We start from the raw sequence: 26,636 nt of genomic DNA, 5'->3' as shown, positions 1-26,636 counted from the left end.
TAATCTTTTCTTTTTTTCTTTTTTTTTTTCTTTTATCTGTTTGTCGTTTGTTCACCTTTTGAATGTCGTATTTTTCTGTGATGCCACTTCTTTGATGTTGCTTTGTCAATTCAGATTACTGCATGAATGGGAGACTCGGGAATCATTTGGACACACAAACACACCTTAATCAAATATCTCTGTGTTCGAATACAAATCAAAACGCATTCAGATCAGCTTGAGCTTGGTGTAAAAGAAAAAGTTGTGCTGAAAAGGTTGAACCAGGCTCAACCTTCGCTGTGGTAAAAATGCAGATTGTTGGCAGATGACCTCAATAAGTAAACTTGTTTCTACGCTGATGGTTTGCAAACCATTATACACTCCTTTGAAGTCTGATATACCTTTAAACACGTTCCTGAGGACGTGAACGTGTTGCAGCAGATACTGGGGCCAATCCATCCCCCCACTCAGATCCACTGTCTTCCCACAGACGGCGGGTTGACGGACGCCTGCCTGTGTTCTCCTCAATCTTTAAAGCGTTTAGTCTTCAGCACCTGTGCAACACTGGCACTACATGCGATGCCATCAGTTCAGCTGCCAGACACACGATTTGTTGCTTTAAATAAAACAACATTATGACTGTGGAAAAAAAAAAACAGTTTTCATGGAGCCGGGTAATTCAGTACAGCTCATTCTGCTGCAGAGCCAAACAAAGGCCGTCTCCCCAGCAGATGAATTAAAGTGGTCATAAAAAGTCAGGTATGAGGCAAAATATATGACACGGTGGAGGCAGTTCAATACATCTCCGAGAGAAGGTGTTAGTGGGAGTGAATGACAAAGCTCAAGGCAGACGGGGAGACGTGTTTTTGCAGGAAAAATAGAGAAGGCGACATGGAGACAGTGAAAACAGGAGGAATAAATAGTGAAAAGAAAGAGAAGAGGAGGAACAAAAAGCCGACAGACACATGCATATAAGTGCAATAGAGACAGCAGTTTCTCTCCTCAGCTGTATTACTCCCTGTGATCTCCTTAACATAAATCACAGCGGTTTATCTTGCCAACAATGCACTTACTGCACTGTTCATAAACAATGCTTTTATAGCTTCTCATCAGATTAACTTACTTAGCCGGGGAGCGTGATGGAGTGAAATGCATATTTATAGCTGCGGCATGCGCGGAGAGAGAGCGGGAGAGAGAGAGAGACATGAAGACATTGCAGGAGGCCAGAGGAGAGGAAGGGTGAGAAGGAGTCGGGGATGAAGCTAATTGCCTGGAAGAGATGACATTTATGTGGTGGCTGAGAGGAGGGTGGAGGAGAAAGAGAGATCATAAAAAGGGAAAGTGGAGATGCAGGGACGGAGAAAAGCATTTTGGAGGAGACTCGTCATGAAATTGTGATTATTGAACATCTGTGTTGAGACTGTCCTCTCAAGAAAACAACTAAATCACTCACTTCAGCGAATCCAACAAAATAAAATCTGTATCCTAATATTCCACTTGTCTTTTTTCCTTTCTAAACTTGATGCAACAGTGAATATCAAGGACTAAATGAAGAAACTGATTCAAAACAGGTTTTTTGTTGTATGCTTTTCATTTTGGTCGATCATGTTTATCCATCATTTCCCTTTCTGCTCCTTTTTCTTTTGTTTTCAAAATTATATTTTTATTTTTTCCACTATTATGTTTTATTTTTTTATTTTTTTATTATTCTTTGAAAAGACTTGTTATCTCATTGATTGTCACACTGACATAAATGGATGCATAAAACAATCAGTCCCTCTTTATTTGAAACCATGAGGAAAATCTATTTTTTTATTTTTTCTCTTTTACTTATAAAAGGCCTTTTATCAAACGTTCTCCTGCTCCTTTACACACGAGGGCATGGAGTGTGCTCATGTTTGTGGCTGTGATTTACAAAAAAAAGAAAAAACATCTTATTTTAATTTGCAAGATTTTTATACGAGCCAGACATGTCATGATTTTTTTAAATCCTAGGTCGAGGTTATGGAAAAGCCAAAGTCAAACTATAACATTTAAATAAGTAAACATTGAAATTGTCAGTTCTCTTGCATTTGTGAAATCAGACCTCTCAGATAAAGTCATGCAATAATATCTAATGTATAAATGCATGATGTTTGTTTATCAAATGAACCAAAGCTTAGTTTTACCTCTTTGTGTGGTTTAGCTTTTTACCTCAAGGTTTTCTCATCCTCTTTATATGTGTGTGTTTGTGTGCACTTAACATATTAGCTTACTTGTATTCAGTATTCATGGTTACCACTTGTCTGTTGAAGATCCACCTGGCTGAATGCTTTCAGTCCAAGGAGACTTGTTAAAATATCAAGTATACAGCAACAGGTTTCAGTCGGGGAAAAAACCAAACAAACAAAATAAAAGCATTCCTGCTGCATGAGGTCACAGGTTTAGGAAGCCCCCATACATAACCACTTCATTGCCTGTCAGACAACAAGGAAGGAGAACAAAACTAATGGAGAGGAGAGAATGTCTTTTAACCAGAAACACATTTTCCATAAAATCTGGTTTTCACCTTGGCCTGACAGCCGCAGTCATATCCTCGACTCCAACAGTGAAAATGGGCTCCTCTCTGCTCCACATGCACACACTCACTGTAAAACTTTTAAGGGGCTCCGTGGTTGCAGCGCAGAGAAATGGTGGGAAACATGTGACTTTTGACCTCGCTGGTCAGGGTCACCGCCGGGCCGAGGGAGACCTCAGAGGGAAGGAACATCGTGAAGATGATCAGACATGACAGCCCAACTCCTTCCCAGACAGGAAGTCAGGTGGATGGCTCGTCACTGAACTCCATACCGACATTATCACCTGCTTTAAAGTCACAGTAGGAGCCGGACTAAGATTAAAGCTTCACAAGAGTAACTAACAGATCAGATTCCACATTAAAAGTTAAAAAAGTTAGGACCTGTCAGGCTTTGTTTAGATGTCTAAAGTTTAGTTTAATAGGAATTATATTACCTTGTCCCTGCTCTTTATCAACAGCTTTACTACAGTTGGAAACAGGCTCTGGGGTGGATGTAAATTCTTATTTTATGTGTTCACAGTATTTCAACATTCAACAAGACGTTTAATTCCTTTATTTTATTCCATTTTATTAAGTTTTGATTAAATTAGCCATTAAGGAAGCTGCAGAGAGGTACTTTATTTACAGGGTAAATACATTTCATCTCATTTTGAATGGAGCCAATGAGACAAAAAGTATTTACCCTCACTGATACATAGTGTTAGAGGTGCAGGGCAGCAGGAACAGTTTTCTACTTTAGTGTAACAGACGCCTAAATCTACTTTTCTCTTTTCACACTAAATTTGCTTCACGTTACACAGGAGAAAGAAAAAAAAAATCAGCAACCTCCAAGTCCATTAAGCTCTACTGTAGCAATGCCATTGATAATGGATGTATATCTGGCCTCGGGCTAAATCGACTTCGCCAATACGCTGCTATCTGCGGCGGCAGGCTGGGTAGCAAGTCTGCGGTACATATTAGTGATTTACTGGGCTATTTATAATGCTGCCGCAGCCCCTATCCCTCACATTGTAACTCAAAACTACATTACAGGTTCAGCCGCCTGCTTATCTCAAGTCATAATAAAAGTTTGGGTTCCCTCCATTTAGATGGACTATCATTCCCCTCCAGGAAAAACAACTTTATTTTGCTGTGAGGCATGTCTTATTTATTTATTTTTTAAAATGAGTGATGTCAGATATGGAGTTAAGCTGTTTGATGAACGAGACAGTTCAGGCAACAGGCACAAAATTGCACACAGCAAATCTTAATGTACACACAGACACACACATATAGGATCATTATGTGTGATAAGTGAGGACATCTTATGTGTGAAGCAGTTCAAATATTGAACTAACACAAATTCAAAACTGGGTCAAATACTCCACGGCCAATTTTTTAAGTTATTTTTCACATATTATAAGAAAAAATACAATTTTGTTGTGGTATATTGTATAAAAAGATTTTAAGATTGATTCTAACCAAGGACATCATTGTCAATATCATCATATGCCTGAAAACCTAACCTGAAACCTGCAGATTATTTTACAAACATCCGTCTTTTATCTATTGTGCATCCTTGGCTTGGCAGGTGGACTGAAGTCGATCGCACCTGACATTGGACAAAAGTTCCCCCCGACACCATTCATGAACAATCTCACTCCACACAAGAACTTTGGCTCTGTATGAAGTTTAATTATTGTCCACACTATCACACTTGAAATGTGTATCACACAGCCACTCACATACACACTACGCTGTTTCTGCTTGTCCAAACTAAAATGGTGCCAGCAGCTGTTCCTTCTCATTTAAGCGACTCTAAAACTCCAGAGTGGTTTGGACGCCCGGTGTCTTTGAGTGTTATTCCTCGAGCAGTTCAGTGAACAGGTGTGAAGTGGCCCAACTCGCAGTGTCTAAAAAAATCAAATTGGTCGTCACAAAGACAGAAGAGCGCTGACGCACAGAGCAAACACTGTGTTGCAGGTTGGGCGGCTCACATCCTACTGTTTGTTTATCTCCTCTCAGACACCAGTTACGCTTTACTGGCCTTCGGGGAGTTGAGTTTGGAAGTAGAACAAATTACCATGCACACATCCGCCCACATACACAAATGCATGCACATACAGTACGTGCATGTGCGCACACCCGCATAATTTCACTCAGGCGTATACTAACGTTCACTGAAAAAGGTGAAAACACAAATAGAAACACAGAAACACACATTTCTCCCTGCAGCAGAATCATGCACGTATGTGTGCATGCAGAGTGACAGAGACACACACAATATCAGTAACAGTCAAAACAGCCTAAAGAGAAAAGCTCTCACAGCAGCTTCCAGGTGAATGGATACGCTGTGCCAAATGGCTTCCTTGATAAGGTTTGACAGTGTGGAATAAAATGTGACTCACACTCAATTTAACTTTTCACTGAACTTGGGAAAAGTTGAACACCGACAATTCTAGTGATGCCAAGGAGAAACAACAGACTGTTGTGGTGTCACCTGTTTGAATTTTGTGGTTCTCTCATCTCTCTTTTCATCTTTTAATGAACTAACTGCACTTGTGCCAAATCCACTTTTATTGCATAGCCCCAAATGAATCACGTGTGTGTCTGTGTTTACGTTCCACTGCCTGAGGACAGCAGTGTGCCAACACTGGACAATGTGGACACCACCACCACACAAACACAATGGAACTATTTTTTATTTAACTAATCAAAGATGACCCCTGTTCTTAGTGATTCTTTGGCTGCTCTGAATCCTGTTTTATAACAAAGTTGTTTTTAGTTAGTGTTGGTGTATCGGTGTGAGCTAGAAGATACTGGAATTTCCCCAAAGTGTTTTATTATTTTATCTGACCCAATAAATAAGGATGGAAAACAACATTCGAACACCGCACGTGCCCGTAATGAGGGTTTGGACACTACACACAGGTTTGGCTTGATGCATGGGTTCAAAGACGGAACATTGAAATAACAGGAAAGATGGAAATTTGCGACTGATGTGCACACCTCAGAGTTAAAGCTCAGATTGGTTTAAATCTATTTATCCCACGTTAAAACTGACAACAAGTGAAAACTATGTGCTCATGTGTTGTATTGAAGTAAATCTCATAGGAACACAGTCATAATTTGGAGTTGTGCAGGGTTTAATCAAGCCATGTTTCAGGAATCACAAATAGCTAATTTCCCCTTTCAACTTCTCTTTTTTCTGTGTAATTTCCATCACTCGTCATGACAACAGTGGGGATTTTACAGAATTATTCGTGATGAGTTTGTTGCCAGTAAGGAGATGAAGGGAAAGCAGGTAAAAAGTGAATCACACACACCTGCGTCTGGATGAGTGGACGCAGCTGTGTGTGTGTGATTCAGGATAAAACATTCCCACTGGAAGGCACATGAGGCCTCCTCATACATGTGCATGTGTTTATAGTGGCGTGCGACCAAAAGATGAATGTTTACACAAACACACACAAACGGGAAAGACAAACCAAGGTGCCTTCCATTGTTCAGCCACTGATACGTGCACACACACACACACACACACACACACAACGCTTCCTGTGCAGACACGCATGCCAAACAGAGAGCTCATACCCTCGTGCCACTAAGAAACTGAAAGAGTAGAAATGAGCGTGAGATCTGTATCAGGGCATTTAAATCAGGAACAGGTGCACACACACACACACACACACACACACACAAATATACATCTCAATATTCAGCGTGACATTATCTTGCAAATCTGTTAATTGAATTTAAGGCGAATTAGATTTTCTGTGAACTTTGACCTCTACATCAATGTTCTTGTTATGCAGACAGGAAATTGTTCGATAACCATTACATGGCCGTCAGACCAGGTCTAAGTGAGCCACAGTGTTTCAGATTAGTCTCACGTATCTTTTTCCTTTTTTCAATCTTACATAGGGCTCCGATCAAAATGTCTTTTCAAGAATATCTTGGACCGATCACGGATGTGAGGAGATAATCTTTTTGGAGATAATACAAAACTGTCAGTCAGGAGAAAGAGAGGGAGAATAGATGGAAAGACAAAAAGAAAAAGCTGAGGTTGAAGAAGGAGAAGAGTTACTACATGTTTTATGGGAAGTGACCGGTCATGAAGGCAGGTTGAGACCTAAACTGTGAGCAGACACGGGCGAGAGATGAGTTACTGCAACTGGCTGCACTTCGTCCCAGAGGAAGACGCTCACATCTGAAACAAACATAGCCGAGGACCTGAGAGAGCCATGAGGCTGACTGAAAATAATTATTTCATTTTGTTTCCATTACTCTTCATTTCCCCTTTGCTTCCCTCAGAGCAGGACATCACTCTCAGACCTCTTTAAAACTATATTAAGTTATGATGAACAGTTGTAATTAAGGTTTAAAAACAGAACATTTGCAAATAAACTATTGACCTGGGAAGAGAGAGAAGGGCCACAGGAGTTTTGTACCGACAGGTGGAGTCTGGGATGTGACTATGTCTTGATGTCTCGAAAAACTTTACAATCTATGACGGCTTCATATTCTGTCAAATGTGAGTATTTCCTGTTTTTTGTTTTCACTCTTGGATTGCAGGAAAGTTTTCCGTCTTTGTGTTTGGGATCGTCGGCTGGACAAAATAAGAAATTAGAAAATGTTTACTCAGACTCAACGGGAATTGTTTATCGCAGCTCCAATCTTGAATGCAGGGACATGAGCTCTCACCTGCAAACACAAGCTTTGTCCAAGTGTTCAGGGGTTTAGTCTCCTCGCTTTGACTTTGTCTTCGTCTCTGCAGACTTTGGAGGCTGAACGAGAATGAGACAGCCTGGTCAATGAAGGATTTCCTTTGTCCTTGCTGTGTTACTCTGGACATCTGCATAGCTCAGCATCACTTGCAGGTTATGAGTCAGTGGAAGGATCCACCCATTTCCCTGGATTGGAAGGACAGATTTATTTCTGTATGGGACTTTCGGAGTGGTACAGTAGTCGTGCCGCTGTGATGCAGCCTCCAAAGGATGCAGGACACAGCTTCCGTCAGATGTGTTTAATGAGGGACCCATTTCAAAACACATAGAAGTTATTGGAATGCTCCGCATCAACACAGACGCTGCTGGTAATCAGTTTCCCATTGATCGTCTCTCTGTTGTTTGTCCCTCGGCTGGCATGTGTTGTTTGGTGACTTTAAAGAATCATTAACTAAGTTAAACAACACGTTGCTTGTCTCCAGTAGAATCACGAAGCTCCAGTCCAGCGACACCAAACTGAATCTTCCAGCATTCTGCTCTCGCTCGGAAATCTCACATCCATCTCTCTGCCTCAAAGATAATTTCTTTTTTCGTGATGAAAGATGAGAGTGAGGGAGATGAAAGTCTTCAGTGTCTCTCTCTCTCTCCTCCCTATTGGCCTTTTTTCCTCATATCACATTTTTTCCCCCCACTCATCCAAACACATCTCACCGCCTCTCTCCTTAAAACCCACTTTCTCATCCAGTCACTCGCGCTCATTTTTCAAATTGCACTTCTTATTAGAATTTGGTCGGGAAAACAAGTTTTGCCACAGCTTTATCTTCCTCTCCTCTCGCGCCGTCTCTCTTTTCATATTGCAGTTTTTGACGTGCCTTCCCCGCGACGCATTCCCGCCCACCCTCCGTCGCCGCCACCACTCGAACATCTTTTCGCCTCACACCCAAAACCTCATACCCGTTTGAATCTAAATGCTAATGACAGCTCAAGTCCTTGACCCTTCCCTTCCACGAGTCTTCCTTACTGCTGAATTTTGTATGATGGAGGGGAAACGGGAAGTAAGAGATGAGAGGAGAGTTTATTGTGGAGGGGTTAAAGGCTACCGGCTCTCATTATAAAGATCTGAAAGAGAGAAGTGACAGTGATGGATGCATTTAAAAAAGGCAATCTTCGAGATTAAAAATGCATATATAGTGTTTAAAATCAGAGGCCTGGGGTCAGGCAGGTATAATAGCTGAGGTGTGTGCTTGAATGTGGTGACTGTCATTTGCTTGTGGGCTTCTTTCACATCATATACCCAGTCCTGCAGGGTCGGATCAATAGGGTGCATGAAATTCGATTTTATTGAAGTTGTCAGATATTAGAAGATTTAGGCTGAGAGATGGGAAGTGTGATAGGCAGCGAGGTGATCGACAGCAGACTTTTAGAGTTATCGGAGTGTGTTTGTGTGCTCGTGTGGGAGCGTGCCATGCCAGTGTCTGTGTGTGTGTGTGTGTGTGTGTGTGTGAGTTTCTGTCAGGTATCGAGCCAAGTCCTCTTTAAGCTGCTGACCTTCAAAGGCAGCTAAATGACAGGTGGGATCACAGCCCTTTGGTTTAATAATGAACCACCTGACATTTGAAGATCAGATCAGCAGCCGCATCAACGTCGGCGCTGAGGAGTAACAGATACGGAAGGCGTGAATTCACATTCCCACACACGCCGTAGATCCTGAGGTGTCACCCCTCATCGACAATGACCGCAAAGGTTGAAGACGAGTGGGAACCTCTCGTGCTTCAGAGATCATGTATCACAGTACGATGTCCTGCTAATGGATGTTTCCATGTATTTCTCTATTGATTTGTGTCTTTGACATTTTCAAATGAATTAGGTGAACTGCAAACAACTTTTACTCTTTGTATAATGTGTGTAAAGAAACAAGTTTAGAGGTTTGACTTTTAAAAGAGCCCTTCAAAGATCTTGATGAATTTAAAATGTTGTCAATTGAAACGAATGCATTAGTCACCACAGTAAAACGATCACAGATCTGTTTGGTGCTCACACTGAGGTTCTCATTAATAAAACGGTCTTACGATCGCAAATTTCTTTTTCGGCAATGACTTCACAGAAAAACCACATTATCAGAAAAACACCCAAGAAAACCACGACTTGCCGACTCTGGCGTGGAAACGAGCCCAGTGCAGTTGCTCAAGAAGTTTTAAATAACCTCAAGCTCAGTCTGCCGTGCTCATAAAAGAAACAATGTATGAACAACTGCATTGTCATAGTTCATTACCGCTTACATGCGAGAGGAATTAACCGTCTGATCCAATGTGGTTCCAGTTAAAAACAAGATGAGATCTGCTGTTGATTTCTGACTTGGTTGTCGGGTTGTTTCTTTTCTCCTTTCTTTTGGAAGAGCAACCATCATCATCACAAAATCATCCAACTAGGTCTTTGTGATCGTTTCTATTGAGAGGCCCGTTGTGGTTGAAGTTACAAAATATACGTTAAAGCCTGTCAAACAGAACCGAAATTAGTTAACCTGAAGAGTTAACTTTAATTAGATTTTGAATAAGTATTGTTCGGGCTAAACCAAGATCGGTGCATAACCTGGGGCCTTTGTGAAAATCAAGTGGCTCCGACACAAAGGGTCACTGACGAAGGCTCAATGACAGTTCTGACGAATTTACCATTTCTTCTTGTTTAACATAATAATAATAATGTTAAACATTTTGCATAATATGTTGTGTTACTGTTGCGTGTAGTTTTGTCACGGGGATGAATTCCCTCCATTGAACTGTGTGGAATATAGTGTCTCAGTTCACTGGGTACATTAGTGAATCAGTAATCAGAGAGCTTTTACATTTTGTGCCACTTGACTAATTTGCTCCTCGATAAATCACGTGCATGAGCAATAATTCAGAGAACACACGGTGCCTATTCGTCATCGTATTAGCGGCTGTCAGGAAAACACAGCTAATAAGATGCTGTAGTGTAAAATCGATGCTTTTGATTTCTTACCATTGTTTTTCTGTTACTAAACACATGATGGAAACACAACATTTACAGAAACACCTAGTTTAAATGTAATTTTTTGAAACCGTTCATTTCGTTGGACAAGACTTCAGACAAGAAAATTAAAAACCAATTAAAGTTCTCATAGCATCAAACTGTTTTATTATATAATTTGCATTTTTATTATTAGATGTTTATTATCAGATGTCTATTAAAAAGTCATACAGTGTATTTCAAATCAACACTTTTATTATTTAAAAAAACCTCATTGAAGCATTATCATAAAATCAATTTAATTAATTGCCTCTTGGCACTTACAGGATGTCATTGGCTACAGCTGCCATCCCCATGTTAGGAAGTAAGTTTGCAGATCATGATAATCACAGATGGTTTTGATGGTGAAAACCTTGAGATGATGATGTAATGATGTGACTGTTATTATTTCAGTAAAGTGTTTGCAGGAAGATGATCTAAATACACGGCAGAGCCACATCCAGAACATAAATGTTGTTATTTTATTATGTGTGCACTGTTCTCGGCCTCGGATATAAAACTGACTCATTTGATTATATGCTTGTTTTTTACCGACTGCTTGTGCATGATGTGTGTCTGTGCACACTCTGGCATTTACCTTGCTTTCAATTTACTGTATTCGTTGATAATTAGAGTGTGTGTGTATACTGCTGTGAGGGAGGGGTGGAGACATCTCGCCAAATGACGAAGGGAAGAAGCGCGAGCTGCTATTAATCTTGATTTATTTTCCTGGTTGCCTCTCAAGACAATTCATGAAGTGATGTAATTGCATTCTCCAGCATCTCACGAACAATGTTCGTATTGGATTATTCTGTAGGGCTAAAAGTGTCAAAGACAAACTTTTCTTTTGTTTAGCATCCCCCAGATAATCTATCATGAAGTATAGATGTTTAAAACCACATTGTTAAGATAAGTCCAACATGGCACACATCCATTAACCTCCTGATCGCCACACCCATACTTTACGTCGTGACATATAAATGACACACTTCCCGAAAAGGATGTAAATCATGTGAAGCTCAATCTTTCAGAATGGACATAATTCAATAATGTGTGTGTGTGTGTGTGTGTGTGTGACTTGACAAGGTCAACCAGGGCAACAAGTTGTTGTTGTATGTACAGCCTAAATGTCCTAATTGTGCAGATCCCACCTATTCAGTAAATAATCTAATTTATCATGCGTCCCTCAAGAGCTGCTGAGGTTTGGACTTTTTTCCTGAAATATTCCAGAGGGTCTGAATCAGTTGCTGCAGAACTCTTCCTGCCAGCGACCTGGTAAAACATCCGGAAAATGTCCATGAGTGAGTCCATGTGAGAATATTTTCAGTCACAGTGAATCCATGAGAAAGTTTTAGTTTTGTTACTCAAAGCTTTATCTCTGTTTTTTATCAATCTCATGTGCAGGAAGGGAACTAACCAGAGCCTCAACTTCAGTGTTTCCTCACATGCACACAAACACATTTCGGTCATAAATCCTCTTTTGCATTGGTTTTTACTGTTTACACTGAGATCTGCAGTGGCTGCAAATGGTTTTTGGAGGATGATAAACATTTTGATAGATGAAAACACTCGTCCTTGAGTTTCTCTCATGAACTCATTCTCAGCCTGTTTGGCCGCACCAGTTGTAAATTACACAGACAATTATCCGCTATCAGGAAACTCCCTCGCAGAGTTCGGTCGTGGTGTTTGTGAGTGTATCCATCTGGCCTCTTTTGTGGTTACTGGAGTGTGTGTGATGCTCCGTCGGGGGGGGGACTCCCCGGTATAATCCCTGCTGTCAGATTAAAGATCGATTGAGGTAAACCAGAGATAGTCTGGTGTTACACAAGGGTGACATCATGGGGGTCTCTCGAGTGCTAAGGATGAGAGCAGAAGAAACAAAGAAGGAGGGAAACGATACAGAAGAAGAGAAGATAAGCATCTGCAATAAATTATTACTGTGTGAGTGTTTTATCTTGAGATTTGGCACCTTGTCTTTAAATCACTTCTCTGACCTGCTCGTTTGTTTAAAGCACTTAATAAATAATTAGTACCTTAGTGTCTTCAGTTCACTGAGAGAGCAAAGTGTTTATTCTTACATTTCCAAAATGTGGTTTCAAGTTCAACCGTAGAACTTTTAATTTTTAACCTGAACTGGGAGTTTTTGCTTTTCTTTTTTTTGGTATGTCCATGTGTTTCCTTGGTGTGTGACTCATTACCAGAAAGAGGTTTGTGGTTGCGTCCAACCATAATGGGTTCCATTTGCAATTTTAACAGATTTTCTAATCTGCGTGTGATGGATGAGAGTCGAACACACATGGAGACGTGTTCCAGGAGAACTTTCATGCTGCCGCCAGACTGTGGCTGGATGTACAAATGAAATAAATGTCCTGTTGATAGATCTAAAACACACACACATACACACACACACACACATAAAGAGAGAATGTGCACAAAGTGATGTTTGTATCCAAACCAGTGTGTATATGTTCCTCTCTGCTCAAAGGTGAAATGCAAATGTAATTATTTTCTAACGGGACCCATATTCTTTATATAACATTTATATTTTGTATTGATAATTTTTTTGTACATTCATTAGTCAAGGCTATGACTTTAATGTTCGGTCGAAATCAATTATTTGAAACAAGGCCTAAATTATGATAATGTGCCTCACGCCAAACTGTATTTCTAATGAGAGCCTCTGTGATTTTCAGCCTCACTGAATAAAAACGATGATAGATGAAAACATTTTGTATATTGCTGGAGGGCAACAGTCTTCTCTTCTCTCCCTGACAATGTTATTTAAGATTCAGGTTGAAAATGAAAGTCATTCTTGAACTGTCTTTAATGTTTTTAAGTCAGATCCACATTCATACATCAACTAAATGGTGATTCTGATGACTGTGTCTCACCTCTTTTTCTGTGTTCTCCTCTTCTTCTCTTTCTTCCTGGGTGTGGTTACCTGAATTACCTGTGGTTCTTCTGCTGGGTTTCTTCAGTGCTGCTGTATTTAAACCCTAAACACTGAGTTTTGCAGATTTCTTATACTGAGTTTGCCTCGTTTATCCGTCACTTCCAGCTCCCTCTGTGTTACCTGAATCCTGTTTGTATCCCTTCATCGCTTCTGCCATCTAGAGACTCCGAACCTGCTTCTAATGTGATCCCCTGCCCTGCTTCTACGAAAGACTTAAAACGATCCATCTCTCAAAGCAAAAGACACTGTTCCTAAATCTTTTCAACCTTCAAGTCTGAGTTCTGCATTGTTTTTCTTTTCAAAATCTAGGACCCATATTCATGACCAACCACTGAAGTAAGTTTTCTGCCCAAAAGTAAACATCAAAAATAAGACAAAGAAAAAAGGTGGAAATCTATAGAAGATGAAAAAGAAGAAAGAAATTGAAGGAGAGACTTTGTCAAAGGGCAGAAGAAAATGCCAGATAAGAACAAAACAAGAAAAAGTCATAGACAAAGAGATCCACGGGGGAAACCCAGACAATGATCAGCGTCCTCTTCTTCTCATTAAAATCTCATTTGCATTTTCCCTTTTTCTTTTTCTTTCTCCCACTGGGCTCCACACGTTATCATCAAGTGGTCAAAAGCATCCACACATCCCTGTGTCTGTGGTCCCCAAGGTCTCTGTGTCTGTCTCCTTCTATTCACTTGCAAGGTGCATCAATAAAGCAGGAGGAAATATAATTTCTCCTCATTACAGAATCTTAGTAACGGAGAGGATGTTCTCTCTCTCTCACTCTCTCTCTCTCTCTCTCGGCCAGTTCTTTACTCCTGGAGATGACAGAAAGTTACGAACTGTCTTAAATTGGATGAAATATTTGAAAGTCACATTATTAAACATGTCCACAAGCAAGAAGATGCAGATAAAGATGGAGAATTTGAATAGATCACGATGCTTCCATACAGGACAAGAGGGTGACGAAATGTTTCGAGTATTTGACAATCACCTGATCTCAAATGAGAAAATGGAGCAACCACCATTATCATCCGCATCGCTGTCATCGGTGTTAATTTGAGGACGTGAAGTTCGATGCCGGACGCTCTTGGCTCACAGCCTGCACAAATTAAACTTTCAAATTAGGTGAGATGCTCATTTCCATGGCAACACTGACATGTACTGAGACACGTTTCATCGTTCTGGCAACGCAGCAGCTCGACTGAGCCGGTGTGAGCGTGGAGTTGTTCAGAGAGACACCGTGACAGAGAGAAAGCTGGTCTGGATCTGTGTTCAGGGGAAATAACTGTGCTGCTCAATCTCAGAGCGCAGAAGTGAAATAATAAATGTTGGGGGAAACTAAAAACTAACTAAACTAAAATTTTACACTGCTGCAATGATAAAGGATAAATGATGGGATTCAAACAGACACTAAAATAATCACCTGGATGTGACTGGAAAAGAACAATTGACCAGGAGAAAGAAAAGAGGAGCAACCAGAGCTTTATATCATTTCCAGATAAAATGATTTCTGAGAAAAGACAGACAAAGAGAAACGATGAAGACAGTGAAGCCATTTCATGAAAATGATTGATTTCACTGTAGAGAAATAAAAAAAAAGGAAAGAAAAGTTAGGGATGGGTAAATAAAACTCAGAGAGAGACCAAGGAGCAGTGTGAAGTAGAGAACGAACTTAATTTTGACATGATGATTTTTTTATAGTAACAATACCAATACTCATATAGATATTAATCAGTTTTAATGTGATTTTTAAAAAACAAGACAAATAACACTTACCCAAGTATGGCAATGACATGCTGATGTTTAACAAGTATAATTCTCTACACTCACCATCTTAGTTTTGTGTTTTGTGTTAGTATTTGCAGATTATAACTCAGCCTAATTGGAAATTCCTGTTGTATTGCAGGTTTTGGTAAAAAAGGTTAAAAGACAAAACTCTTGACCTGATGGAGATGACATGAAATTGATGAGAAAAGTCCTCAGGATCCATCTGCAGGAATCTAATGTCAAAATATGTCAGTGTGGACTGAAGTCCTGGACCATCGCAGGCGAATAAAAACTTTCAGCTGCAGTGTAATCATGTCTGTCTCCCCCCCTTCATGTTTGGTGTTTGACACAGTCATCTATCCAGCCGAAGCAATCTGGAGAAGAGATAGGACACACTGGCAGTGAATGAATGAAATATGATAATGGGTTGAGGCTAGACAACCAGGCAGACACACACACACACACACATGTACACTGAGTGGCACAAAGTTAAAGAAGAAGACAGGGAGAAAGACACTGGGAAGAGGTCGGCGCACTAAATGTCACTTTGTGTCTGAGCGGACGGAGACGTTAAACACGATTGATGTCACTCACCAGACGAACATTTTGTGCCTGCTCTTGAGGGGCTGTTTGCAAATTAGATGAGTTACAAAATGACCCCTGGAACCACACTGAGACCCGTATTTTGGATCAGACACGAACTTGTTGCACCGGGGGACATGTTTTATAAGTAGACTGCAGAGAAAACACCATTTTGAGTCCATATGTACGACATAAAACATGTTTATGAATAGAAAGGAAATTGGTTTTAAGACATTGGAAAGTGATGGTTCTATTAAGTGATGTATTTTTCTGATGAAACTGTCAAACATGGTGATTTTGGGTGAAGGATGTCGTGGTCTTAAATGGAACCAGCTGAGAAACCAATTTAAGGAATTGTGGAAAAATAGGACCAGAGGTTATTATAATAGCTTGGTTCAGTTTGGGACACTTTCTTTTTGAATTGACCATTTGTGTAATATCCCAATGTGGGAAACTTAAATGCTAATACAATTGAAACAGAGCACAGTGAAGTGTCTTTGGCTGGAATAAAAGCTGTTTTATGGTTCGACTGATATCAAGAATCTGGTACTTTTATTGTATTCTTATAATATATATTTTATTTTTAAATCACATTTATTCAGAGGGTGAAAAACAGAATATTGATCATGTAAAACTTTGTCTCTGAAGAGATTCTCTTGCTCTCACAAACTTGAATGTGCGATATTTGGTGCAGATCCAAATACAAATCCAGATCTAATGAATTTAAATATGGTTTCATGGACCTTGATGAAGATATGTGCTCTCTGATTGCTTCTAGTTGTAATTATAGGTCTAGAGCTGATTACAATAATGTACGACCTACATCTTCAATTTAATCCAGCTTTATTTGAGCAAATAATCACAACATAATTATCTCAATGCACTTTGCATAGAGAAACCCAACAGTACCGAAAACGAGCAAGCAATTGTCAACTGTGGGGAAGAAATGTGGAGAAAACTAGCCGAGAAGAGACGGGGAGAGAGGAGACCTGTTCTTAAGAAAATCTAAAATGATTCAGGATCCAGTGGCAATTGGTTGTTTTAAAATATTTGCAAGGTGAATGTTCCAAGTTTCCACTGAAAAAAAAGAAAATCATCACCATGTTCTTCATAATAGAAACAGAAAGAATGTGTGCTGCAGCTGCTAAATTAAAAAAACTCAGAGTGACACTGCAATCACTTGAAACTCTGCCGCTGCTGCTGATTTTGGTAATTGGAATATTTTTGCTGACTTCCGGAGCTGATGGAAACGTTTATTCAAAGAAATGTGACTGTCCAAAGTCTCCAGTAATTGTGTCAGACGTTTCTGTGAACCAAATGAGCTAAAGGACTTGTTATGAATTATTATGATTGTAAGTTTTATGTTGAATAATTTGGATAGAAATGAGTGAATAAAAAGTGCTGTGGGAACATTTTCTTGACTGAACACGACAGATAAGATTTGAGAGTCGCTCCGGTGACAGTCATTTGAATAGACCTGCGGTGACGCACCGTGCCAGGGAGAAAACAGACAGAACATATATTTATTCACGAGCGGGACCTGTACAGAGAGACAGACATTTGTCAGATAAATGTACCTGTCAGACTGTAGACACCCAAACAATCTGTGCTTTTGTAAATGGAGTGAACACAACAACTTATCAAGATTGCTGCAGCACTTTTGACAGAAGGTTAAATGAAACGAGGTAGAGTGAAGAAAAAACATGAGACTGTTATTTTACCCACTTTTATCCTCAAAGTAAAACTTGTTCCGATGAGCGGGGACAAACTATTTGTCCGACCCCAGGGAACCGTTTCTTATCCCAGCGTGAACTTGTCAGTTCAACAGTTTTTGTGAAATTAGGTTCAACGAAATCACTGAGATTTATTGGCAATGTGGAGTTAATTGCGAGGAACACTTACGAGAACAATACCGCTGACATTACATTGTCATCTTGGCAAGAGTCTTGTGGGGAAAGAAAATCTGGCCTCATAATAATTTTATGATGCCATAAAATAAATTCTATAAGCTGAATGACAGTATAAACCCTGCTGCAAACCTATGTGCAGTTCATGGTTTGTGCCAAGATGCATTTTGTCTTTGCCGTCCTCAGCGGTGTCACTGCAGATGCCACCTATCGATCACTGTCAGACGTTCGGCTGTTTTATTTTTTGCTAAGTATAGTTCCTGGCCCAGACGACATTTTGATAAGACGTGAAAACCTGATCACATTCTTTCTGAAGAGATGCATGACTCTAGATTATATTACTGGATGATAAAATACCCTCTCCAGTGAGCAGGTTCTCGCTCATGTTCGGAAGGGGAGGGTGAGGTGAGGGGGTATTCTGCTGCAATATGCAACTTCACCACTAGATGTCACTAGGTTCTACACACTGAACCTTTAATTCAGGGCCCTGGTTAGTGATAGGTCAGCTCAGACAGAGGAAACCAATGAGCAGGCATGACTGGACTGACCAGGAAGCTAATCAGGAAGGAAAAAAGAAAAGCAGGAGGAGAGACAAGGAAGCTCTGTAACCCTGCATGGCCTCTAAACACACTCTGCTAACACCTTAAAGTTTAAGTGTCAACCAGGGGAACCCTGCATAAAAACAAGTAAGCTTAATCCTTGATATTAAAGGTGGTATGATTCTATTTGGTCTGTATCCAAGCTCTTGCAAAACCAGGTATCTCATGGGAGAATAATGATGTCGCTTGTTGTTGTGTGTACTATTAGCTCAAGCACATTGTCTTTGTCTATATTTGAGATTTAGATGAACTTCATTTATATTTTATAACCAATTAAAGGTTTCAAAAACATTTTGAATGGCTGAATATCTCCATAATGTTGTTGAATGTTACCACCCAAACTTTCCCTCGGTAATCATTGAATAACCTTGGAGTCATCAGAACTTTAATTATACCTTTCAGTAACTTTAAAATGGTTGAGACAAGTGTCTAATTATTCCAAGGTTTTGACACACTGTGCTTGGATGTTACCTGTTGTCAAAATGTTTTTTATTCTGACCAACTTGTCAGGTTTTGATAATTAACTACTTAAAAACTAAAGTTTAATTGCTCCCAAGGGATATGAATGGAATAATCAGACTAACAGACCTGAGGCAGGAAAAAAAATGTTTATCAAGGCTTTTTTGAGCTTTTATTTCTGTCCCGGTCTCGTTACTAAATTATATTTCAATCTCTCTCACTACCTGGCAGGTATGAACCAGCACAATCTATATGAAGACATCTCCTCGGCATCAGGAGTCACGACCATTGGAGAGGATCAGGTAGGAAGAAACAGGAATCAGGGTGCATCTTGGGACAAGCCGACAGACATAAAATCAGTGCCAGTGGGATTAGAGGAGGAGGTGGAGAGTAAATTGGGGGGAAGTGAAAAGGTGGCTGAGGGAAGAAGCTTGGATATTGTCAGACGTTTCCTCGAAGAAGGTGCCAAACTGTTTGGCAGGGAGTGAGATGGTGGGGATGGTGTAGAGGTGGAGGATTGGATTTACACAGGATGGGAGTCGTGAAATGTTGATTGCGGAGGTAACTTTCGCCGGGGCATCAACCGTGATGTCTTAAGCGGCGGAGACGGATGCAGAGACGGGGGAGAGGGGGGGCAGATTGAAAGTGGAGGAGGGTTATTTATCAAGCCGTCCTCTCCCGGCTGCCTTCCATCCTGCAGACTTAACTTGTCAGAGGAGTGGTGGAGACAGGGTGAGGTGTGGAGGAGAGGGGATGGAAGAGGTGAGTGACAGCGGAGAGGGAAAGTGACAGTACAGGTGTCTGTGGAGCGAGCGAGCGGGAGCTGGAAGGGCAGAAGTTCTGTCAGCCACACGGTTGAGAGCGATGAGGAAATATTGAACAGTTTTCACCATGTGTGGCTGTTTACAATGTCAGACTGAGGGAAATATATCGCTCACTGAGTCAGAATCTTAACTCCCCAAACATCCTGCAGAGTATTCACTGTAAGATCCGTTCTGTATGGATGCAATATTTAAGAGACAGGGTTTCATCTTGATGCTGAGAAACTGATAAGAGCTTTAATATGGGGAAGGAAAGTCTCCAAGACTATGTGACGTGTTGCTGCAGAGAACGGGGTCTTGAGGACTGATAGGCTAATAAAAGAGAAGTTGCACTTTCCCTTATTATTAATGGAAGACCATGTCCTAAATGTTGTAAACTAAGTAAGACTTACCATTATGTGTAGATGAAGTTCAGATTGGACCTTTAAGAGCCGACTGTGCTTTGTTTTAACTTGTGGTGCAGCTAAAGTCCTGCAAAACTGACAAAACATTAGGTGGCATGTGATGATGCATTCAGATATTTTCTGCAAGCAATATGTTTGTTTCTATGGCAACATATCCAGCTGTAATGCTCTGCAGAGGAATTGTAAGTAAATCAAAGTTCACCAAAGTTGAACTCCATGATGGAAGGTGAAGGTTTGGCTCTGACATTATTTACGAACGATGTATGTTTGGCTAACTTGGACAGTGTGATAGTTATGTTTTATATTTTTGTGCTGAACTTACTCAACTAACTTACTAAAGGTCATGAAGGAAAACAGATAAACAGACATAACACCAGGAAAAACTAAAAATGAAATCATTTGTTGCACCAAATGAAACGGCGTCCAGCAGAGAAGGCTTTAGGTGTTTTTCTGTTTTCACTGAAGTCGTCTGAGACAGTGAGGAAGTGCGGCAACAGCAGGGAGGCATGAGGCAAGAGGAGACGCTATCTGAAGAGCTGACTGACAGTCTGTCACCGGTGGAGGAACCACATCCTTTAAAGCACCAATGCATCAATCTGAAACCGTTCTGTTCCAAGCGCAGATCTCGTCCTGTTTCGCTGATACATTGTTTTATATGACAACATTATGATTAATTCCGCAGCATCGGTGTGTGTGTAGAATCTTTGCTGTTGTAGCTGCTGCAGGTGGAGCTAGTTCAAACTTTATATACAGTTTTACATACAGGGACGACTCATAAATCTGAGGGTTTATGATGATTTATGGAAGAGGGAAGGAGAAAGTTCTGATACACACATCTGTTTTCACTTTTTCTCTAATCTTTGATTTTTGTTGAGATATGGGAGTATTTTCTACATTTATTGAAATGAAACCATGTGAGAAGTTTAGAGGGAAAAATCATAATGTGGCTGAGCTGTTAACAAATCATCTGAAATATGACCCCGACTACACTCTGCTTCTCATAAGAAGTCAGAAACCACAAAAGATTGGAAACCACTGATGAAACACTGTCTTGAACAGCGTTGTATTTTAATAACACGTTTTCTGTGTCATTTCTTAAAATGCAGTTGTGCACGATTGGAAAGTTTTGCATGACCGTGCTCGGCTCCTTGTCGACTGTGAACTTTATCGTTTCCTCATGAACAAAGTTGAGGAACATGACAGTGTGGAAATCTGATTTGCTGTCGCTGCTGTGACCATGAAAGAATCATCTGTGCCCAACTGTCCTTGGCCTAGGGTTCCGTTGATTTGCCAGTCAGGCCGTCTTCTGTCTCCCCCTCTCTATTGAAATTCCCTCAATGGAAATTGAATGGAATTTAGAGAGCAGCTCATTGTGTTATTCACAGTCAGAATGAATGGTAACTGGATGGTCTGCATGGTTACTAAAAGCCTGATGGACCATAAAAGCTCTGGACCGAGACCTCGTCAAATGTGTTCAGAGAAATCTGTTCAATTGTTTTTGGAAATCAAATTGAAATAGATTTAAACACAGTGTTGTCCTGTACCCACACCACCTCGGGCTCGTTGTCGTTGGCGACTAAATGCCCACACATAGCAGAACACATGCTAACCATTCTCACATTCAGTCAATCACCTGTCCTGTGTGGCGCCTGACCCCCAGGATTAGCTGTGATCCCAGCAGTCATTTTCACAGCATTAACTCGGATCATTGGTTGTGTTTGGCCTGAGCTGTGAACTTGGTGACCTGGGAATAGACACACACACACACACACACACACACACAAATTGGCACAATCACCTGTATAAAAAAAAACTATATATATATATATATATATGTTTAATCAAAGAAAGGAGGATGCAGCCCTAATAATATAATATTATATGAAGTAAACAGATAAAAGACGTATGTAACTTTACAGCAGTTTTATTTTATCACCCAAAGTTTCCTCAAGAGTTTGTCTCACAAGTTTTTCTCACAACTGCACACACGCATCAATTCTTTAACATTTCAAGTCCAACAGTAGATTTTATTATTCAAACCGAACAGCAGATTCGTTTGCAGCTCTTTTTATTCAGCCACTGCACAGTGTGCTGTATATTTTCCTAATTCAGTGAACAGCAAACCTCGCCTCCCTTTCTATTCTTTAATTTTCTCCGGACAGTAAAGAAGTGTGAAGCAATAAAAATGTAAAAATTCAAGTCTCACTCAAAAGGATTAACAGACTATTATAATTTTACCATAAACCAAATGTAGAGGATGTGTTTCCAGAATAAATTCATCGTCTTCCCTTTTTTATGCAGTAGGGTTTTTCTTGCATTTACCACATACTGCTAAAGGAACAACACTTCCCTTGCTTTGTACTGTGTGTGTGTGTCAGTTGTTGTCTTATTAAAAAAGTTTGTGTCCTTGTGTCAGTGTTACAGGACATTTTACCTGCAAGCATCGGCAAATTAAATTGAATTCTTTGGATGACCTTATTAATGTCACTTTCCAAGCCTTTAAATGCCACTCCATGTCCTCACTGTTATGTGAACTCTACAACAATGTCAGTTTGAATGGTTGTCTCTATGTCTCTGGTGTCTCTATATGTTTGTCCTGCTGTACACTGGTGACCTGTCCAGCGTACAGCCATCTCTCTCTCTCTCCTGCAACCCTCAAAGGACGAGCGGTTTAGATAATGGATGGATTTTTATTCTTCAGTAATCCAATTCAAACCTAAAGCTCCAGCCCCATCACCAAACCCAATAAAATTAAATAAATAAACTTTGAAATTGAACTGATTTTTTTAAAACCACCTGAAACCTAATCATCTAACATCAGCCCTGTGCAATGATTCTTCCTGCCGCTTGACCTGGGTCACTGAGGTCTAAGCAGCTATTACAGAAGAAACTGAAGGATTGTGGGTGACACTCATGTCTCTCTGCATGATGGCCCTTTTTCCTCCAACACACACTTTTACTCATTTAGTTACCTACATGTGTGCACACATGCACAAATGGGGCTTTAATACACACTCCATCGCACACTTTCTCTTTCTGCGTCACACGCTCCTCATCGCCTGCTTTCCCGTACTTGAATTTAACTGGAATGCAAAATACTGTCATAAAAGTGAAACATTTCACCGAACTGATTGCAATAAACCACAAGCCACTCTAATTAAGACCAGATAATGGGTGTGACTCCTACATATCCCCTAATAAATCCAATGAGATAAAACGTAAAGCCAGTCTACTAAATCAGCTGCATGCGGCTACCAGTCATACGTCTTTATGTGGTGGTCAGTTAAAGATCATCGATGATCTCGTGTCGAACTGCACGTAATCCACGGTGATAAATCACACAGTGAGGCTGGAAGGGGATGGAGTCACTTGTGTGAGTCGTGGCTTGGCCTTCACAGTCAAACATTGATCTTCCATTGATGGGAGATGCAATCGATGTTGATAAATCACCTCTTTCTTTATCCTGTCAGGAGCATAAATCCGCTCACTCACATGGACACTGGCAGGATGCAGCCGTAGTCACTTTGCTCAATAAATTCAGGCTCGAATTTTGGATTGATCGACTGCAGTTAGTTTCTGTGTAATTAAGATTTGATTTTTTTGTATTGTTCCTCCTTTAAATAGATTTTGACAGGATTTCAGTGTTAGAATCAACAGCTGCAGCTGATATTTCACAGAGTTATTTTAAACTAAATCATAACGGAAAAAGGAATCGTGACTTCTTTTCATTATTTAATTTCAGACTGTGGTTTGTGCATGAGCTGACAAGTGTTATTAATATGTGACTGGCTTTAACCGCAGCTCCCAGGGAGATAAATAAGGTCAGAGAAATCTATATAAATTGTTGCAGCACATGCAGTGCAAATGCCAATACTGCAAAAACGACAATGTCCTTGTTTCAGAGAGGTGTTTTTGTTTCTGGAACTTTTTATGGTTAAAATCCATTTGGTGAATTTAAGATTTTTTATTTCACTTAATATGCAGTGTCTTATATTTTCCTCTCTTACCAAGGTCAGAGGAAAATATTCATCACATATGAATTACAATAGTGAGTTCCCTTTTGTCTCGTGCAGCAGGTTGAGTTAAGGAGCCAGATATGAGGAAGGTGAACGTAGAGAAGACACAACAATAGTTTGGAGAGATGAGCCCAGGTTAAGATATATTTGTGAAATAGAGAAGCTCACATAAAGAAAAATGGTATGAGGCCACTGAGACGACAGAAGATCACGATATTACTTTTTGCAAGGACGGCTAAGTTTTGGTGATGGCAATACATATGTTACCTCTCTGTACGGCTCATCAACCAAGTCTCCCTGATGCATTTGGTTTTGAGAACTCATATGTCTGCTCTAGACATTATCTTATTACATCATAATTTTAAAGAATATTTGACACAACAATGGGTTTAAATGAGCAAACCCTCCAGCTGTGTTAGATTAAACCAGCACCTTGGTCCAATATTTACCCAGCAGTGTCATTGAAAAGTGAGGTCACGTCTTTTGTCACATTTGACATTGTCAGCTGCAAAATAAATTTTTTCTTGCTCTACTGCCTTAAATTCCTGCTGGGACTCAAAGACTTAAATGACCTTGCCTCTTTCAAGGAATCCCCCAGTGATAGCACAGCGTTTCCTTTTTATTTCTGCTCAATAAGAATGAATCAAATTACACATTTTCTCTGCTCACCCACTCACTGACGCTCATTATCTCTCATATCCATAATGCTGTGAGCTTCTTCTTTCCAGGGACAGTTTAATGAAGAATTGACTCAAAGTGTCTCATCTGCTAATTAATTCACTCCAACAACGGATCACAAAATTCATAAAAGAAAAGTACGACACAGTAACGTCTTGACAAATACATCATGCAGGTGTGAAGTGAAGTGAGAAGGAAGCAGTGTGACATTGTCATACAGCCACAAAACCTTTTTTTGTGTGGTTATTCATGGTGTTGTAGATTCTCAAACCTTATTGGAGCAAAACTTTTATCCCGACTACCATTTTTCTGTAACTCCTACAAAGTTGTTTTTGGGCCTAAGTCTATTCATTCATTATTCGTACTGCTTATCATTTTTTAGGGTCATGGGGAGCTAGAGCCAATCCCCAAATCCAATCCTAAAAGTGCTTTGTAGCGGTTTTGGAAGACAAAGAAAGATGGTCTCGATAGTGGTATCAGGTGATTGTTCATTCTGAAGGGCATGGAAAAAGACATATTTTCTCATAATGTCTTTTTTTTCTCCACTCATTTAGCGTCTAGTAAAACAATATGCATTGTAAGATACCATTTGTTGTCTATCCTTCTACCCGTTCCCTGATTTCCTCTGAATATGTATAATTCCAGATATGTGCATGAACATTTCACAAAAGAATGTCAGCCCATCAAAAACTGTGCAGTAGCAAAGCGTGGTTCAGAGGGTGAACTATTCTCAACCGACTGGGTTTGAGGAGAACTGATGTGAACAATCACAAAGACTGCTGCTTCAAGTGCCTCTTCTCCACTTCTGTTTGAGACTATTTGAATGGAGCCAGGAACTCCTGGGGGATTTCTTCTGTCTGTGGAGGGAGGACATGAGTCTGAGATCACATAGAAATCCCTGACTTGCATACGATCTGCCAAGCCTCTGTACTCGGGTCCGTCTTTTACTGCTTCTCATGTTTATTTGCACAGGCAGACTTGTTTTTTTAGGAACTGAGATATTCATTTCTGTACAGTTTGCACAACACAAAAGCAGAAGAACATTTTAACACCCTATAAGTTGTGGAAAATTGCCATCATTGACCGAATTGTTTCATGCAAAGTCTTTGAAATTGCTGCGTTCTTTTCAAAGCAAACAGAATGGAGCATAGAATAGAGTCTATTTCTCGAGGGAACTGGCCCCTATGCTAGTTTTTTGCAGCCGTCTTTATATCATTCTGAATTCTTTCAGCGTTTTTACACAATGCCCTCTAGCCTTCTGACTTCATTGAGGAACTGAGAAACTAACCCTGATGTCTGGATGCCAAAAGTTTGTCAAATCACTGACGATCCCTGCTTATTTTCAGCTTTCGAGATCTTTTACTGGCTTTCGACAGCTGGTGGGTTGTAATTTTATTCCAGAAAGGGCAGGACTATTTCTCTGTTGCCATCTGGTTGCTGGACTTTCTGAAAGAAAATCCACTCAGTGGATGCCAACTGATATTTTCAGTAGGGAGCTCTGCAGGATTTATTAATCTGCCAAAGATACAAGCTGAAAATAAAGTGCTACACTTTTAGCTGAACACGTCCATTTAAGGTGGTGTTATATTTACGTGTTCGTATGTCGATAGAGCCGGAGCTCGGTCAGCGCCTGATAAATTGGGGAAATATTTGACAGAGACACACATTTGCTGAATAATTTATCAACATGATGTGAGAGGAATGGTCAAGGTACAAGGACAGTACTTGACTAGACGATTCAAAATATGTCTTTTTCTTAAAGGAGCAATTGATGTGAATATTCATTCATTTACAATTGTTAAAAAAATGTTTGGGACAGAATAAGACAAAAAGAAAACTTTTTAAAAATGAGATACTTACAGGACAGTGTCTTGTTAATATTTAAACTGAATGCGTTGAGGGATTTTTTATTGTCCCAAAACAAATTACACAGCTTAAATCCTTCAATGCAGCCTCCATGTTTTAATTACACATTTTAATTTTCACCCTCATTAATAAAGCCTTGTAATGAATAGAGGCAGGTCTTCACCATACAGTAGATTGCCACATTAATCTCTCTCGTCATAATCAACTTGAGTGAAAGATAATGGCGACCTTAAACGTCTTTCAATTTAATGACAAGTCACCTTTGACAGAATATACATCCATCACTGAAGGTCTGAAACACTAACTCCACAATAAATGTGA

Source organism: Paralichthys olivaceus, chromosome 18 (genome assembly GCF_024713975.1).
Source record: "Paralichthys olivaceus isolate ysfri-2021 chromosome 18, ASM2471397v2, whole genome shotgun sequence".
Classification (NCBI taxonomy): Eukaryota; Metazoa; Chordata; class Actinopteri; order Pleuronectiformes; family Paralichthyidae; genus Paralichthys; species Paralichthys olivaceus.
Note: the sequence above shows the minus strand (reverse complement) of the source record.